This window comes from Sphaeramia orbicularis, chromosome 22 (assembly GCF_902148855.1).
Source record: "Sphaeramia orbicularis chromosome 22, fSphaOr1.1, whole genome shotgun sequence".
Taxonomy (NCBI): domain Eukaryota; kingdom Metazoa; phylum Chordata; class Actinopteri; order Kurtiformes; family Apogonidae; genus Sphaeramia; species Sphaeramia orbicularis.
In genome coordinates, this window is record NC_043978.1 from 56,107,260 (window position 1) to 56,125,463 (window position 18,204).

Below are 18,204 nucleotides of genomic sequence, written 5' to 3' on the forward strand. Positions count from 1 at the left end.
GAAAATTCTGAAGGCCGTCCGTCATTTTGACAGATTCAAATACTGAGGGTAATCTACTGTTAACCTCTCCTGCTCGGCTCGTCCGACCGTAGTCAGCGAGAACAGGGCAGATTTCCTCCAGGGCCGATGTCGGGTTAACTGCCTTGCCGGTAGTGGAAGACAGCAGCTTTTATTTATGCACAGTATATGGATGTTTGTACACTTTTTCCTTCTGTCCTCTTACACACTCATACTCAAAACTGCTGCTCCCTCACCTTGCTCGACCACTCACACCATACGTTCACGCACGCACCACACACCGCTCTCGCACTTAAAGGAACACACACACACCAGTCTCATACTACCAAAGAAAGTTTTCACACAACACTGTGAACAGAACCTGTTCGCAGAATCGCTGGTCTGTCTGTCTCTCTTAACGAGCCATCAAACATTCCATAACAGCATCCACCTGTATAGAACCTACATCCACCTGTATAGAACCTACATCCACCTGTATAGAACCTACATCCACCTGTATAGAACCAACATCCACCTGTATAGAACCAACATCCACCTGTATAGAACCAACAGCACCACTGTTCACAACTACACTGAATACAACAGCGGTACTGCAGTCACATGACTCACCGTTAGTCCACCTGTAGTAGACCTCCTGTCCAGTTGATGGTGAGTGTGAACATTAATCAGTCAGTGTCCAGTCTTGTGTCGTTGTTTTGCTGACTTTAGCCAAAATTAGATGATACTTCTCTAGCGCAAACTGTGCAGACAGCCGAGTCTCCTTAGTTATTTTAGAAAGCCCAGTAAATATGATGGCATTGATAAACGCGGTGAAAAAAGAGGGACGGATGGGGTGGAGGATGACGGAAAAGCAAGGAATATGCCAGTGGCATTTGGTGTGCTATATGTACGCATTTTCTACCTTTCATGTGTTATTTGATGGCATGTCCATTTGTGCGTAGATCTCTGGTTCATATAACCTGAACCCTGACCCTCAGTGCAGAACACACCAATTATAAGTGGTGTATATAATTATGCGAGTCGTGATATCACGTTGGTTTATCTGCCAGCAGCAACTACAGCTGCTGCATCATTGAAATGTTTTTGAACATTAAATAATACTAAATATATCTCTTTATCATTAAAAAATAAAAATTTGAAATGACTGATAATAATATGTTATGACGGAATTTTTACGACCCTGTCCGTCAAAATGACGGACAATAAAAATGTCTAGCGCAACCTCTGATCCAAATTGCAAAGATGTTCCTCATCCGTAGTTCCTGTGCACAGGATATCATCCAGGAAATACTGCACACCAGGGAGACCATGTAGGATCTGATCCATGGCCCGTTGGAAATGTGCAGGAGCTGATGTGATTCCAAAAGGGAGCCGGTAGTATCTGAAAAGCCCCTTTTGTGTGGTGATTGTGAGCAATTCCTTGGAATCCTCATGAATGTGCATCTGTAAGTAGGCTTGGTTAAGGTCTATTGTGCTAAACTTTTGGCCCTTACTTAGGCCTGCAAACAAATCATCAATGTGAGGAAGAGGATACTGTTCTGCTGACAATACAGGGTTCAGTGTCACTTTAAATTCTCCACAGATGCGTATTTCTCCAGTCTTCTTCAGTACAGGAACTATGGGCGTGGCCCACTCACTGATAATCACTGGTTCCAAGACACCGGTTCTAACCAAGGCATCCAGTTCACCTTCCACTTTTGTTTCGGATAGCATATGGTACCGACCTGGCCTTCATGAACTTTGGTGTTGCTTCTGGCTTAAGGCTTAGTCTGACAGTGATGTCTTTCCTTCTGCCTAATTCGTTCCGGAACACCTCATCATGTTTCTTCAAAATATCAGCTAGGTTGGTGGCAGTTTGTGTTACCATTTTCACAGTGTGCCAGTTCAGCTTCATTTTCTCTAGCCACACACGTCCCAGGATGGCTGGGTAATCACCTTTAATGATGCAGATGGGGAGTTTCCTCACTTGCTTGTCACTCTGGACCATGACATTAATCATTCCTGCCATGGGCACAGGTTCTCCTAGATAGGTTTTGAACCTTGTGTCAGAAGGTTGTAGTGGAAGGTGTCTCAAAACTTGTTTGTAAACCCCATCTGAGATGATGGATGCTTTTGAACCAGTGTCAATTTGCATACTCACTGGATGCCCCTCCAACATGAGTTCAACCCAATATCCTTCTGTGTCTTCATCAATCTTCATTATTTTCAGTGTATGAACACTCACCTCTTGTTCTCCCTCCAAAGAATCACTGGACATAGTTTCTTTTTGTCTCACGGTATGCACCTGTGTTTTCTTTCTGTATTTCCCAGGATCTTGTCTGCTGGCAGACTTTGCTGTTTTCTCTGTTTCTTTTGCTTTGACAAACACGTTCTATTTGGCCTCTTTTTCCACAACTGCGACAGTCCATCTCTATACACCAGCATGCCATGGCAAGATGTTCCATTTTGCCACAGCAAAAGCACGTTCCTTGTCCACTTTGCCTATTCGTTTGGACTGTATGCACTCTTCCTGTTGCGTTCAGCTGTTGAGCCTCCTTTGAGGTCATTTCCATGGAAACACTGCTGTTAATGGCTTTCTGTAACGTCAAGTCACTCTCAGTCAGCAGTTTCTTCTGTGCAGCTTCATTTCATAGTCCACAGACCAGTCTATCTCTTAAGGCGTCATTTAGTACTTGTCCAAATTCACAATGTTCTGCTAACTTCCTTAGTGCTGCAACAAACAGTAACAGACTCACCTTCCTCTTGATTCCGTCGGTGGAATCTAAATCTTTCTGCAATAATTAATGGTCTAGGTGAAAAGTGCTGTGTCAGAACATCTACTATTTCTGCATAAGTTTTGGCCCCTGGGTTGGTGGGCTGCAGGAGGTCACATAACAAATTAAAAGTCTTTGGACCCATTACTGACAGAAAGGTGGGTACCACTTTATCATTAGGAATGTCATTTTGCTGATACAAAATAATCAAAACGTTCTGAATATGCGCTCCACTGTTCCACATATTCATCAAAAGGGCCAATATTCCCAATAAGTCCAGCCATCTTCTGTGCACACTCCTGGTTATTAGTATTATCCTCTGTTAATTCCTTTTCAGCAGACATCCAGATCCTCCCATATGGTAATTCCATTCGGGTTTTTTTTGTTTGTTTTTTTTTTTACAGCAGACACCGGCTACGGCACCAAGTGCCAGCTAGCAGCATTAGCTTATCACTGCTAACGAAAAAAACAGCCACTCAGAACTAAACTTGATTCCACACACATACACAATTTACACACACATGGTCCTCGCAGAAGCTCATCCCATCCTCGTCGCCATTTATTATATCTGACTGCTACATGCCGAGTGTATAAGCATAAGGAAATTACAAACCTAAGTTATGCTTCAGCGTGTGTTTATTTTTGCCATTTGGCATGTTACAATAGGCATCACGACATCCGGTTCTCCCATCATACATTGCCCTTGTCATACGGCCAGCGGTAATGTCCAAAATACATAACATATGCAAAAAAATAATAATTTTTGTTCCAGAAAACTGTTAATTACAGTCTAATAACAATTAGCAATTGCTTTACACTAAAACATGTTAGTGCAGATCAGGTTTATCTAGAACACCAAAGTTACAGTAATGGTATGAATGTCAGTGTAAGGGATGGTGCATAAGTGTCCACTGTGTTGGCTGATATGGAACTAAAACAACAAAACTGTCATGTCTGCTCCCAGACTGTGTCTGTCTTTTCTGTTTTCTCTGTCATTTCCTGTTTTATTTTGTTAAGTTTCCCTCTTGTGTCATGTCTGGTGTTTTTACTTCCCCTCCTTGATTGTTTCACCTGCTCCTGATTACCTGACTCCTCCCTGATTGTCTCCACCTGTGTCCTATTGTCTTCCCTCCCTCTTGTGTATTTAAACCCTGTGTTTTCCCCTGTTTCTTTGCCAGTTTGTGTTCTACCTTTGTGTGCTCACTTACCAGCGTTTTTGGATACCTGTCAGTCTGTCTGCCCGTTCTTGACCCGTTTTTGCCTTCCGACCACCGATTCCGCCTGTTCCTCGTCTGCCTGCTCGTCTGGTTCTGACCTGGTTCGTACATCGACTTCTGATTCTGCCTATTCCCTGACTACCTCAGCCTCCAACGTGTTACCTTGTGTTTCGACCCTCGCCTGGACCCTGACCGTGAGTAGCCTTTCCCTCATGTCCCGTTGCCTCCTGAATTGCCCTCCTGTGTATGACCTGGTTTGTTTTTTGACTATCCTCTGTTTTGCCCTAGTCGGGGTGTTGACGGGAATCCTCCGGCTCGGCCGTGCTGACCATCCATATTCTCCGTTCACAGCCCGGACGAAGAGTCCAGTATCACACGCCTTCATAGACGTGTTAACAATTTTGTGCTGTGTTTTTACTACTGTGATTGTGTTTAATAAACACACTCAATTGGTCATCTGTGTTCTGGTCTTGCATTTGGGTTCAGCATTTGTACTAGTCCCACTACAGTACAAACTGGCCAATAAGATGAACCCAGCAGACCTAGACCAGGTCCGGGAGGCAGTTCGGTCCCAGGGGCAACGCTTAGGGGGACATGAACAGATTTTGCACTCCCTAATGGATAAGATGAATCAGCTGTCCGTTCAGTTTTCCCAGTATTCTGGTAACCAGGCTTCTGCTCCGGTCCCGCCAGTCGAGAATATTAACTCTGTCTCACCCGTTAAAGCCTTGGAGGAACCTAACATCCCACCTCCATCTAAGTACACAGGTAACCCTGATACTTGCCGTAATTTTTGTACGCAACTGCAGCTCATTTTTGATTCCCAGCCCCGCCGTTTTGCTAATGAGTCAGCTAAGGTTGCATATATTGCTAGTCTGTTGGAAGGCCCTCCTTTAAGCCTTTTCAACGCAGCCTATGAACAAAGGTCTCCCATCACTCAGTCAGCCTCGAGTTTGATGGCTGAGCTAAAAAGGATTTATGACCATCCTATCCGTGGACCACAGGCCGGTCAAAGACTCATGAGGCTGAGGCAGGGAGATCGCCCCATAAGGCAGTATGTCAGTGAGTTTCGTTCGTTGGCAGCAGAATCTGAATGGAACGAGAAGTCTCTGATCTCTGCGTTCCAGAGCGGTCTTAACCGCACTATCGGTCGTGAGATGGCGCTCCGGCAGGAACTCCATTCACTGGATGAGGTCATCGAGGCAGCTATTCGGGTCTCTGACCAGTCGGCGTTTTGGCAGCCAGAACCATCATGGAACCGCCAGCCTTCTGTGAGTAAGCCCCACTCAGAACCCCCTCACCCAGTACCTGAGTCCAGCGGGGGTTCAAAGGTGGAACCGATGCAAGTGGGTCGGACTCGTCTGTCAGCAGAGGAGCGTCATCGCCGTCTGGTGGCTGGTCTGTGTCTTTACTGTGGTCAGGAGGGGCACCGAGTCAGCAACTGCCCAGTGAAGCCTGGAACGATGGCAGGTGGGGGCTCTCTTTTGAGCAGAACGTTCTGTGTGTCCAGCGCCTCTCGTGTTCAGCCCTTGGTCTGTGTGTGCTCTAACTCTGTGTCTCTGCAGCTTCCAGTCCTGATAGACTCCGGGTCAGACGCTAATCTGATGGATGAAGAATTAGCTAAGCAGCTCCACCTCAGTCTGCTCCCGGTTCTGAAGCCCCTGGAGGCGAGGGCTTTAGACAATCACATTATCTGTAGAGTGACTCAACGGACTCAACCAGTTACTGTCCGGTTCAAAGATGGTCACTCTGAGGAAATCAGTTTTCATATTTACCACTCTGACTCTCACCCTCTCATATTAGGTCACCCCTGGCTTTCTTTCCATAACCCCTGTATTAACTGGCAAACGGGGGAGGTCCAAGCTTGGGGAGAGAGGTGTGGTTCCTGTCGTGAGGGGGTCCGGGATCCTGACCCTCTGTCCAAGCCAGTCCAGGTCACTGTGGCTCCTGTCATTTCTCCGGAGGAGCTGGAGACGGTGTTTCCTGCTCTTAGTAAGGTACCCGAGTGTTATCACGACCTTAAAGAGGTATTTAATAAGTCACGCGCTACTGCGCTGCCCCCTCACAGACCGTATGACTGTGCCATTGATTTGCGTCCTGGTACCTGCCCCCCTAAGGGGAGGCTGTATTCTCTGTCTGGTCCGGAGACGGCTGCTATGAAAAAATATATTGATGAGTCCCTGGCGGCCGGCCTGATTCGACCATCCTCATCTCCAGCTGGGGCAGGGTTTTTCTTTGTCGACAAGAAGGATAAGACGCTACGCCCTTGTATTGACTATCGTGGCCTTAATGACATTACCATCCGTAATAGATATCCGTTACCCCTCATGTCTTCAGCTTTCGAACTATTACACGGGGCCAAAGTATTCACCAAGTTAGACCTCCGTAACGCATATCACTTGGTGAGAATCAGAGAAGGGGACGAGTGGAAGACTGCCTTTAACACCCCAAGTGGACACTATGAGTACTTAGTGATGCCGTTTGGTCTCACTAACGCCCCCGCTGTTTTTCAAGCATTAGTCAATGATGTGTTACGTGACATGCTCAATGTTTTTGTATTTGTGTATCTGGATGACATTCTTATTTTTTCTTCGGATGAGAGGTCACATGTCCAGCATGTCCGCCAGGTGCTCCAAAGACTGCTCCAGAATCAACTGTTTGTAAAAGCTGAGAAGTGTGAGTTTCACCGCCCGTCTGTTTCCTTTCTGGGTTTCATCATCGCGGAGGGGAGTGTCCAGATGGACCCAGACAAGGTCAGTGCTGTCAGGGATTGGCCCACGCCCACCAGTCGTAAGGATGTCCAGAGATTCCTTGGATTCGCTAATTTCTACAGGAAGTTCATTAGGGGGTTCAGCAGTTTGGCTGCCCCTTTGCATGCTCTAACCTCTCCCAAGTCCGTTTTCAGATGGAATCCCGAAGCTGACGCAGCGTTTGTGAAGCTGAAGAGGGCGTTCACTTCGGCCCCCATTCTGTCGGTTCCGGATCCAGCTCGTCAGTTCGTTGTGGAGGTGGACGCCTCTGATCTGGGGGTTGGGGCAGTCATTTCGCAACGCTCCCCAAAGGACAACAGACTTCACCCGTGCGCTTTCCTCTCCAGGAGACTGTCGAAAGCGGAGAGTAATTATGACATCGGCAACAGGGAGTTGCTAGCCATCAAGGTGGCCCTGGAGGAATGGCGCCACTGGCTGGAGGGGACCGAAATACCATTCATGATCTGGACGGATCACAAAAACCTAGAGTATCTGCGGTCGGCTAAGAGACTCAACTCCCGTCAGGCCAGGTGGGCTCTGTTCTTTACACGATTCAACTTTTCACTGTCATATCGGCCTGGTTCTAAAAATGTGAAACCTGACGCTCTGTCTAGACTCTTCATGCCCGTCAACTCTGATTCTGAACCGGGACCTATCCTCCCTGAGACCTGTGTGGTGGGGGCGGTGCAGTGGGAGATTGAGAAATCTGTTATTGATGCTTTACAAGACTGTGATATCCCGGCTGGCGTTCCGCCAGACCGTCTGTTTGTCCCTGATCACCTCCGCCCGCAGGTCATCCACTGGGCTCACACATCCAGGCTGACATGTCACCCGGGAGTTCAGCGGACTGTTTTCGTTATTAAACAGCGTTTCTGGTGGCCCGCTTTGGAGAAAGAAGTGGCGGAGTATGTCGCTGCCTGTCCCGTCTGTGCTGCGTGTAAGACCTCCAATAAACCTCCGGTTGGTCAATTACACCCTCTACCTGTTCCCAGTAGACCCTGGTCTAATGTTTCACTAGACTTTGTGACGGGGCTGCCCCCGTCTGATGGAAATACCACTGTGTTGACCATTGTTGACCGTTTTTCGAAGATGGCTCACTTTGTTCCACTACCTAAGCTCCCCTCTGCTAAGGAGACAGCAGAGGCCATGTTATATCATGTCTGTCGATTACATGGTTTTCCCAGAGACATTGTTTCGGACAGAGGTCCTCAGTTTGTCGCACGTTTTTGGCGTGCTTTTTGTTCCCTTATTGGGGCATCTGTTAGTCTGTCCTCGGGCTATCACCCACAGTCCAACGGTCAGACTGAGCGGCTCAATCAGGTGCTGGAGGCCGGTCTTAGAGTTTTGGCCTCCCAGAACCCTGCTTCCTGGAGCCGCCAGCTGATCTGGGTTGAATATGCCCACAACTCGCTGCCCTGTGCTTCTTCTGGTTTGTCTCCTTTTCATGTAGTTTGTGGTTATCAACCTCCTCTGTTCCCGGCCCTGGAGAAGGACGCCAGTGTCCCCTCAGCTCTGGCGCTGATAAGGAGATGCAAGAGGACTTGGATTCGCGCCAGACAAGCTCTGTTAAAGGCCTCGGGGGTCTACAAGACAGCTGCAGACCGGCACAGGACTCCAGCCCCAGTCTACCAGCGCGACCAACGTGTGTGGCTGTCAACCCGTCATCTTCCCTTGAGGGTGGAGAGCCGCAAATTGGCACCCAGGTTCGTGGGCCCATTTCCAATCTCAAAAATTATTAATCCTGTCTCTGTCCGTCTGAAGCTACCTAGGACCATGAGGATTCATCCTACCTTCCACGTGAGTCAAGTTAAACCGGCTAAGGAGAGCCGGTTAGTTCCTCCCACCCAGCCACCACCGCCACCCCGGATCATTGATGGAGGTCCAGCCTACACTGTACGCCGGCTCCTAGCGGCCCGTCGCCGGGGAAGAGGATTTCAATACTTGGTGGATTGGGAAGGATACGGCCCTGAAGAGCGTTCCTGGGTGCCCGCCTCTTACATCCTGGACCCGGACCTGATCCGGGACTTTCATCGCCGCCACCCGGAGGTTCCTGGGCCGTCCGGTGCCGTCCCCTAGAGGGGGGGGTACTGTCATGTCTGCTCCCAGACTGTGTCTGTCTTTTCTGTTTTCTCTGTCATTTCCTGTTTTATTTTGTTAAGTTTCCCTCTTGTGTCATGTCTGGTGTTTTTACTTCCCCTCCTTGATTGTTTCACCTGCTCCTGATTACCTGACTCCTCCCTGATTGTCTCCACCTGTGTCCTATTGTCTTCCCTCCCTCTTGTGTATTTAAACCCTGTGTTTTCCCCTGTTTCTTTGCCAGTTTGTGTTCTACCTTTGTGTGCTCACTTACCAGCGTTTTTGGATACCTGTCAGTCTGTCTGCCCGTTCTTGACCCGTTTTTGCCTTCCGACCACCGATTCCGCCTGTTCCTCGTCTGCCTGCTCGTCTGGTTCTGACCTGGTTCGTACATCGACTTCTGATTCTGCCTATTCCCTGACTACCTCAGCCTCCAACGTGTTACCTTGTGTTTCGACCCTCGCCTGGACCCTGACCGTGAGTAGCCTTTCCCTCATGTCCCGTTGCCTCCTGAATTGCCCTCCTGTGTATGACCTGGTTTGTTTTTTGACTATCCTCTGTTTTGCCCTAGTCGGGGTGTTGACGGGAATCCTCCGGCTCGGCCGTGCTGACCATCCATATTCTCCGTTCACAGCCCGGACGAAGAGTCCAGTATCACACGCCTTCATAGACGTGTTAACAATTTTGTGCTGTGTTTTTACTACTGTGATTGTGTTTAATAAACACACTCAATTGGTCATCTGTGTTCTGGTCTTGCATTTGGGTTCAGCATTTGTACTAGTCCCACTACAAAAACCCATGAATAAACAATAGAACAGCTGGAGAATAGCTGTCCACTGGAGTGACCACTATATATGAAAGGGTTAAAATGCATAATTCCATTTAAAAAAGCAAAATTGCACTCCTTTAAAGTCAGTGATGGCTCAGTTCCACTGTTATGAGTCATCACTATTGTGTGTTAACTCCATGTGTAGAAAACCTAGTTTCACTACTGCAGTTCTGTTACTCTGAGCTGAACATAGCTTCACCACTTGCACTGACATTGCAACACAGGAAATGTTTCAACGTAGATTACAGGGACTGTACCCACAAACATTGTGAAAACCCCCTTAGAAAGTCCTGAAAGGGGCCTAAAACCTTCTAGCAAAGACTGATGCCCTAGGACTGGTTTGGGAAGTTTCTCAGAGCTTCTGAAAGAACCTTTTGCTATGTATGACACAATGTTCTGAGATGTGATGGGTTGGCCACAAAACATGAACCTGGACAGTCACATCAAATGTATTCAGTTTTCATAGTTTTGAAATGTTCATCAATCTTGATTGACACAAGGCCCTTTTCCACCAAAATACCAGGAACTTTTACTACCAGGAACTTATTTTCCCGGGTAAAAGAATTTCTGGTAATCTGTGCGCTTTGTGTTTCTACCGCACCCCAAAGTTCCGGGTAATTCAGTCCAATCAGGCTGATGACGTACAGGGGAGTGGTAAAAGAAACTGCACTACACCTCCAGTCCAGTAGGTGGAGGTAAGAAGTCTTTTATGTATTGTGATTGTCTCTTTCAACTCACCATATATTTTTTATTAGTAAGTTTTTTTTTTTTTTTTTTTTTTTTATCAATTACTAAAAATTTCAGGCGACCGCATTTGAATTCCAGGTGACCCCACGTGGGGTCCTGACCCCAGGGTTGAAAAACACTGTCTTAACCCAAAAAGGGCTGATGCTATTTTTACGGCAGATCTCAAATGATTTTTTTCTGTATTTCTAATTCATCATTTATTCTAATATTATGCTCAGTTCTTACGTGAAAATCCAGTATTTTCCTTTATTGAATTTACTGATCATGTAACACTGAGTTTTCACCCGAGAAACAGACAACGGCGAGAAGAGTTTATGGTGGAAGGACTGACGTGATGTTCGATGTGAGAGAGCACACAGATGTAAAGGTATTTCTTTTCTTTTTTTTTTTACATTTGGCCTTAATCTATTAAAATATTATGAAGACCTTCCACCATAAACTGTTCTTCTCGCCGTTGTCTGTTTCTCGGGTGAAAACTCGGTGCTGCCTCTGGAGGCCTGGGGCACTCCCGTTGTGTGAGACGATATGCAGCGTTTTCTTCTTGCATTTGTTTTAGTTTCTGCAGCGCTCTTTTCTTACAGCACATATTCATATGAATGAATGAATGTTTTTATTATTGTGTCTTGCACAGACATGCCCAGCCCTTTTTTTACATAGGCTTCTAAGACACCATAAATACAAACCAAAGACCAAATAGCAGACAGTAGGCGCAGTATATGAACAAAACAAAATACTGACCTATTTAAACAAACATATCTGCCGCTTTTTCCGGGCTTTACAAACAAATAATGCTAATTTAAACACATTTGAACTAAACAACCATTTCATCTGGTCATCATCAGTGCTCCAGAACAGATCAGGATTTCGGATACACATGTCATCAAGCAAAGAGGCTCTCAGTTCATCATATAGAGAACAATACAAAAGAAAATGGGATTCATTTTCCACTTCTCCCAAATCACACAGTCCACAAAGTCTGTTTTCTTCTGGGGTTTGGGTCAATCTCCCAGTTTCTAAAGCCAAGGGAAGGATTCCTGTACGCAACTGAGCAATTAGGGACCTTTGGTTCCTGGTCAAGTTTGCACTGACATTAAACTCTGTTTTATATGTGTTTTTAGTTGAATGTATGTCCATATTTGCAGCGTTTTCCTCTATTCATTTGTTTTCTTAAATGCAGTGAGTTCTTTTAATATGCAGGTTGATTCTGTATATGAAGCATGCTTGCACCTGTCAACCACCATAGATTTTACCTAATACAAAAGACTTCTTTTGTGATCTTCTTGCAACTAAAAATGCCTAATTATTAATATTTTACCTGTCTATATGATACCATTCCCTTTGGCTGACAGTTAACATGAGCCAGTCAAATAATATTAATAATGTATTAAAATATACAATGTGTTTCACATCCGTAACACACAGGCTGTTATTAACTTCATTTATACTTGACTGACAAATACAGTCCTGTGCAGAAGTCTTAGGATGCCCTTAGCTATGTTGTTTTACACATAATTTCTATTTCTCAACCCCTTTATGAAAACACAAAATAGAGTGAAATATTGCATACAACATTAAAAACTCATATAAAATATAACCTACATGGCTTCTACAGGAAATAATCAGTATTTAGTTTAATCTCTGTCCCAAACAATAAGAAACATTGGACATGTTGAATGAAACCTGGTGTAAAACACTGGATTAGTTCAGAAAATCCCATGTATGCATAGAGGAGTTAAAGGGATGTAAACCCATAAAGAAACAAACATCCACCAGCGTCCAAAACCATCTACTGAACAAACTGTTTAATACCTGTGTTTATCCAATAATCCTATCAATACATGTAAATAACTGATGTAAAATACAGTTCTTCATCTTTTCATGGTCATCACATATGACCCATTTGGACATTCAGAGGCTCCGTAGTTACCGTGGAAACACTGACATCTTCTACAACATTGACTCGCCAGTAAAACCCATGGAGTTGGATCAATGACAGTGGATGGACACACTGGGTTTATGTTCAGTTAATGATGTATTTTACTGAACAAAGTCACTTTTTCTTTAGTATTCTCTGTTTTTGATATAAGAACCCTCAACTTTAATCTGAGCTTTTATGAACATCTATATGAGCAGTAAATTAAATATAGAAAAATGTTATAATAAATGGTGAAAAATCACTTCAGAAAGGTTAAATAGAGAGAAAAATTCATTCGGAAACTCCCACAAAAGTAGCACTGGGTCTGTATAGGTTAAGTACAAAGGAAACTCACAGTAAATATTAGATACTTCAGTCTGTTTTTTCCTGAAGGTCTTGTTTTGAATGTTGTAATATTGCAGTTGTATATTGTTACAGAGACTGAAAATGCATTCATAAATTATATTACATAATGATACTCTCAACAACAAACCGAACTGTGTTTGTGTCTGTGAACAATGTGCACTCCACATGGAGGAAAATGTTACACAGAACTAAAGCACATCAATCTACAATATTAGCCTTATATTTAGTGGGTGTAGCCTTTAGTTCATACGGTAATATTGTATTAATATTATCCTATGTTCCTGAATGTGTACAAACAACAAATAAATCTATCTGTCTACACTGTAAAAAAAAAAAAAAATCCTGTTGTTTTGACGGAAAAAAACTGGCAGCTGTGGTTTCCAGAACAATATTGTCGAAAAACACATCCAACTGTAAGCATATTTACAGAGTAACATGTAGATTTAACAGTTTAAACATGTAGATTTAACAGTTTAAACGTGTAGATTTAACGTTTTAAACATGTAGATTTAACAGTTTAAACATGTAGATTTAACATTTTAAACATGTAGATTTAACAGTTTAAACATGTAGATTTAACATTTTAAACATGTAGATTGAACAGTTTAAACATGTAGATTGAACAGTTTAAACGTGTAGATTGAACAGTTTAAACGTGTAGATTGAACAGTTTAAACATGTAGATTGAACAGTTTAAACATGTAGATTTAACAGTTTAAACATGTAGATTTAACAGTTTAAACAAGTAGATGTAACAGTGGATTTAAATGGTAAATGTTCTGCACTTCTTTAGCTCATTTTCTCCTCCTTCATGGTGTCCACAGCTCTTTCCAAATCCACCAGGTCCAACTGGGACCAGTTTAGGGTCCAGTGTCTTCCATGGACACTTGGACATATGGACAGTCAGAGCCAGGATTGGAACCACCAACCCTTTGGTTATTGGACGAGCCGCTCTACCAACTCTACCAACCCATTCATTTACTAATTTAAAATGGTACATGGGTAAAGGTTGACTTTTTCATAACTTTTATAAATATATATGAAAAAGCAAATAAGTCATTATTTCAACATTATGGTCTTTGCAGTTTAAACGGCACCACATTGTTTTTTAATTTACAGTTTTATTTTCTAAAAACAATAGAAATCCATCATTTCTTCAAACAAATCTGCTTTTGTTCACATACTCTTCCTGTAAAAACTACAGCTGTATTTGATTCAATCGTTAACACAAAAATCTTCTTAAGTAAACAACTTTGCATTGTATTGTCACTTACAGTTTTTTTATGTTGCAATTTTACAACTTTTTGGTGTGAATTGTACAGTCTTTTTTTTTTTTTTTTTTTTACAGTCTATCTATCTATCTATCTATCTATCTATCTATCTATCTATCTATCTATCTATCTATCTATCTATCTATTTCACTGCACAGCTCAACATCGAGCAAAACTTAACTATAACTAGAAGCACTCGGAGAGCGCAGACCTCCGCCAAGGCTGATCAGTGCCCTCCCCGATCACCACCAAAATTGAATCATTTCTTCCTTATCCCATTTCCAACAAACCCTGAAAATTTCATCAAAATCTGTCCATAACTTCACGTAACATCACGTGAGATTTCTCGCACTCGCTCACGGCTGATACGAACATTTGAACCATGAAAACATTTCGCTCCTTTCTCACAACTGATGGACTCATATCTCCAAGAAAACAGAGGAGAAAGTGTTTAAGAAAGCTTTTACAAACTGGATCAGACAAATAGAAATACACACATTCAGCTGTAGAAATAGTTTTACGATATAAAAAAAAGAAAAAAAAAACAGTCACGTATCTTAATTGTAAATTTCGCTGACGAATCAACATGAAATAAGTGGATGTAAAGGAAGCTGTAAGTCGACATCATGCCCTGTTTTTACGCCCAAATGTTGGCAGTTGCAGAGCTCATGGTTGTAAATGTGTGAAGCCGCTGTCAGACACACACACACACACACACACACGCACAGGTGAACAGATGAGCAGAGGTCAGGACGCACTTACCGCTGCCACAAGAGGACCGTGCACTTCGCCCGCTGCTCCGATTGTGCAACAACCGCCTGCTGTTGCAGAGTAGGCACCCGTGAACGCACCATGCCTACCTAAGGGGACGGACATGCATCACCGGTTCCCAAGCTGAGGCTCCCGGTCCCCTGCAGGGCCACCAAACGCTTTGCCAGAGGTCGTGGGTGCTCTGCTGCAGAACACCTCATGGCTGGTAGTCCCATCTGCCACTTGTCTCTCACAGACACAAACAGACACGTCACGTGACTGAGCCTCTGTAGGTCAGAGGTCACTTGGGGAGAGGCTGAGGGGCAGGGTGTTTTTTTTTTTTTTTTTTTTTATTTACTCATTTCTTTATTGTTAAGACAGTCCAGATCGCAAAATCATTATGGCTTAAATTTGGCCCAAAACTGGCACACCATTTGGCAAAGTTCTGGGCGGATGGATGGGCCCTACATGGACCAACATAGGTAAGCCAAAATCAAATCAGAAGGAAGGAAGGCAACATTCACCCAAAACTAATTGTGGACTTCCAAAATATAGCCATAATTGTCCCAGAAAAGCCCCAAATCCCCATAATCCAGCCAAAAAGTAGCCCAAACATGCCATACCATCCCTATACTGGACCCGCTGTGTGCCCAGGCTTTAGTTCACCACACATATGCCAGAACTCAGACAGATACTGCTGGTGCCTCCACATGGGGTATGGAGAACCTGAATCAGACCACAGTTCAGACTAAAGGTTTTCAGAATGCCAAAAGAAAGACAAAAATGCCAAATGTATGCCATAATAGTGCAGGAATATTAGCTATCTGGGAGAACATGAGAAATTATTACTCCCCCCCACCCACCCCCCCCCAGTGGCACCCCGTCCGGCAGGTGACGCCACGGTTGGCCCTTTCGTATACGGTCGTTATGTTCCAGATCTCATCTACGCATGTGCATTGCATATCTGTCAGAATACGTCAGAATGGCGGCTTGTACAAAGCGGAAGAAACGAACAGGCAGGAATATATTCATGCCCGTCTCTGCTCCTTTACTTTAATTTAAATTGCCTGATTTTTTTGCACTGTATTGTATTTGAATGTATTTTTTTTGTTCATGCCCTACATATCCCCATGATTTTTGTGCTTTATTTTATTTATGTTCATTTGTATTACTATGTTATTGTCCTCATTTAGAGTTTGTATTTTTTCACAAGTTCAATTTAAAAAAAAGTTTTTTGTAATGTAAAAAGAAAAAAAAAAGGAATATGTTCATGCGAACAGTAGCGATAAGTGCACATTCATTGTATTCTTTCACATTATAACTTTTTCACATATATTCTACAGAAAGGGTAAGGTCATTTCTGGCTCACCCTGACCACATTTTAATGAACGTAAAGTAAATGACCTGTTTCACCAATCTCGTGCTGCAGAGTTACAGATCCTGACTGAATCAGGAGAGCCCAGGGAATTCCCTGACTGACAACTGCCCTGCCCCCGACTTGCGCTGAATGCTTATATGACAGGCTGTGTGGCTGCTTGCTTCAAAATATTTCAGTGAATAAAAGTTATAATGTCAAATAATGAAAAAGGACCTGGAACCTGGTACCCAGTATTAGTGTTTTGGTACCACCTCCACCAAGGTTCCAAAACTGGGGAACACATACTAAAATGTGACGTGTAAACACTGCAGACCACTGATTGGTCAGAGTCGTCTTTGTGACCTGCCATTTTACAAAAAACAGATGCAATAGTTTACAGTAAATGTAGCGGTAGGTTAATCCACATGATGACTGTAAAGTCTGTAAAACTACACCATTCCGTCAGGAGATTCAGTCTTTGGTGGCCGACGTAAAAATTCAGCATGAGCTTGACGAGACAACACGCAACAAGCGAGTTTGTCACGGCTGGCCCTGTATGTGACAGTTCCAAAATAGTTTTTTCTCTATATTTAACTTTTCTTAAGTGACTGGTCACCATTTATCATAATGTTATCCTCTGTATTTTGTGGGTTTTCTGTTAAAATCTGGTATATTCCTATATTTAATAAGAGTGTCCAACATACAGCACTTTTAAAACTCACTTAAAACAGTGGCTCCTAGAAAACCACAGATGCACTCATTTTTAATGGACATACATTTCATCACCCATACACTGTCTGTGTTTAGTTGCTCTTAAGTATAGAGGTGAATGTACAGGCTAATGCCCCTGTGATCATAATATGTCTATTTGTTTTTTGTTTATTTGTTTTGATGATGTCTATGTCATCATTATTTGTATTTTTTTAATTTATAGTGAATGAGTGATGTATTAATGTTGGCTGTTTTATGTTTTGTTTCTGTCACCTGCCTAGGGACTGTAGATGAAAAGTTATTTTACTAATTCTGGCAGATTTACATGGGTGTATTTTTATACAGCAATATTCATAAAGGTGCATGGTCCTTATTAAATAAACCAGTACATAAATAAAACAAATAAATTAATTTCATTTTCTGATCATGGAGATGTTCATAAAAGCTCCAATTAAAGTTGAAGAATGTTATATCAGAGACAGAGAAAACTTAAGAAACAGTGACTTTTTCAGTGAAGATATCATTAACGGAACAGTGGGTCCATCCACTCCATGGGTTTTACTGGTGAATCAACATTGCAGAAGATGACAGTGCTTTCACATTGACTATGCAGCCTCTGAATGTCCAAATGGGTCATATCTGAAGACCATGAAAAGATGACAAACTGTATTTTACACCAATTATTTACATGGATTGATAGGATAATTTGTTCAGAAGTTAATAAACATTTTTGATCAGTAGATGCTTTTAGTTGCTACTGGCTGTTTGGGTCTTTATGGATTAATTATTGATAAAAAATAAAATATATGATATACACAAAAATATGCAAAAGTATAAGGATAACTTTAGTTTTGTTGTTCTTGGAGGGCTGAAATGTGCATACATTTATTTCTCATTCTCTTTTCTTCACATACAATAAAATATTAAGAATATGTGCACACTTTTAATAGAAACACAAAGACCTGAACGACCTGGGTTCTAATGGTTAAAGAGACTATTTAGTGTGACCTCTGACCCCTGATGACAAGAAGCAGCACCAACAGTTAAAAACATCTGACATGCTGAATGAAACCTGGTATAAAACATCAAAAAATTATGCAATAAATCTCATATTGTCTGAACAAAGGGTTAAAGATATGTTAAGTGCAAAGGGAGGTCACACTAAATACAACCACTTTGGTTTATAAGCTGTGTTCTTTAAGTGAAACCTTTGTTTTTACTGCTGTACATACATCACATACAGGTTGGATCTAAATACAGAGACTGACAAATGCATATTTTCGGTCATTATAACTTTACTACACCAACAAATGTAATGTTGGATGAGGACGACTGCACACTACTGGAACGGTTTTCTTTTTTTCCACTTTGAACTGACAGAGGGACCAAGAGCAAATCAAACAAATAATAAAATAAAATCAAAATGAACAAAAATGAGCCAAAA

At 42.9% G+C, this 18,204-nt stretch overlaps 1 protein-coding gene across 2 annotated transcripts in view; it reads right to left on the reverse strand.

Moving 5' to 3' along the window:
* The window catches only part of LOC115414379 (interleukin-31 receptor subunit alpha), a 56,794-nt gene extending 42,040 nt beyond the window's left edge, over positions 1–14,754 (reverse strand). For both annotated transcript variants that reach the window (XM_030127705.1, XM_030127704.1), the window contains exon 1: positions 14,705–14,754. The gene's annotated coding sequence lies outside the window, so the exon portion shown is untranslated. The remainder of the gene's footprint in view (positions 1–14,704) is intronic.
* Between the last annotated feature and the right edge of the window lie 3,450 nt (positions 14,755–18,204).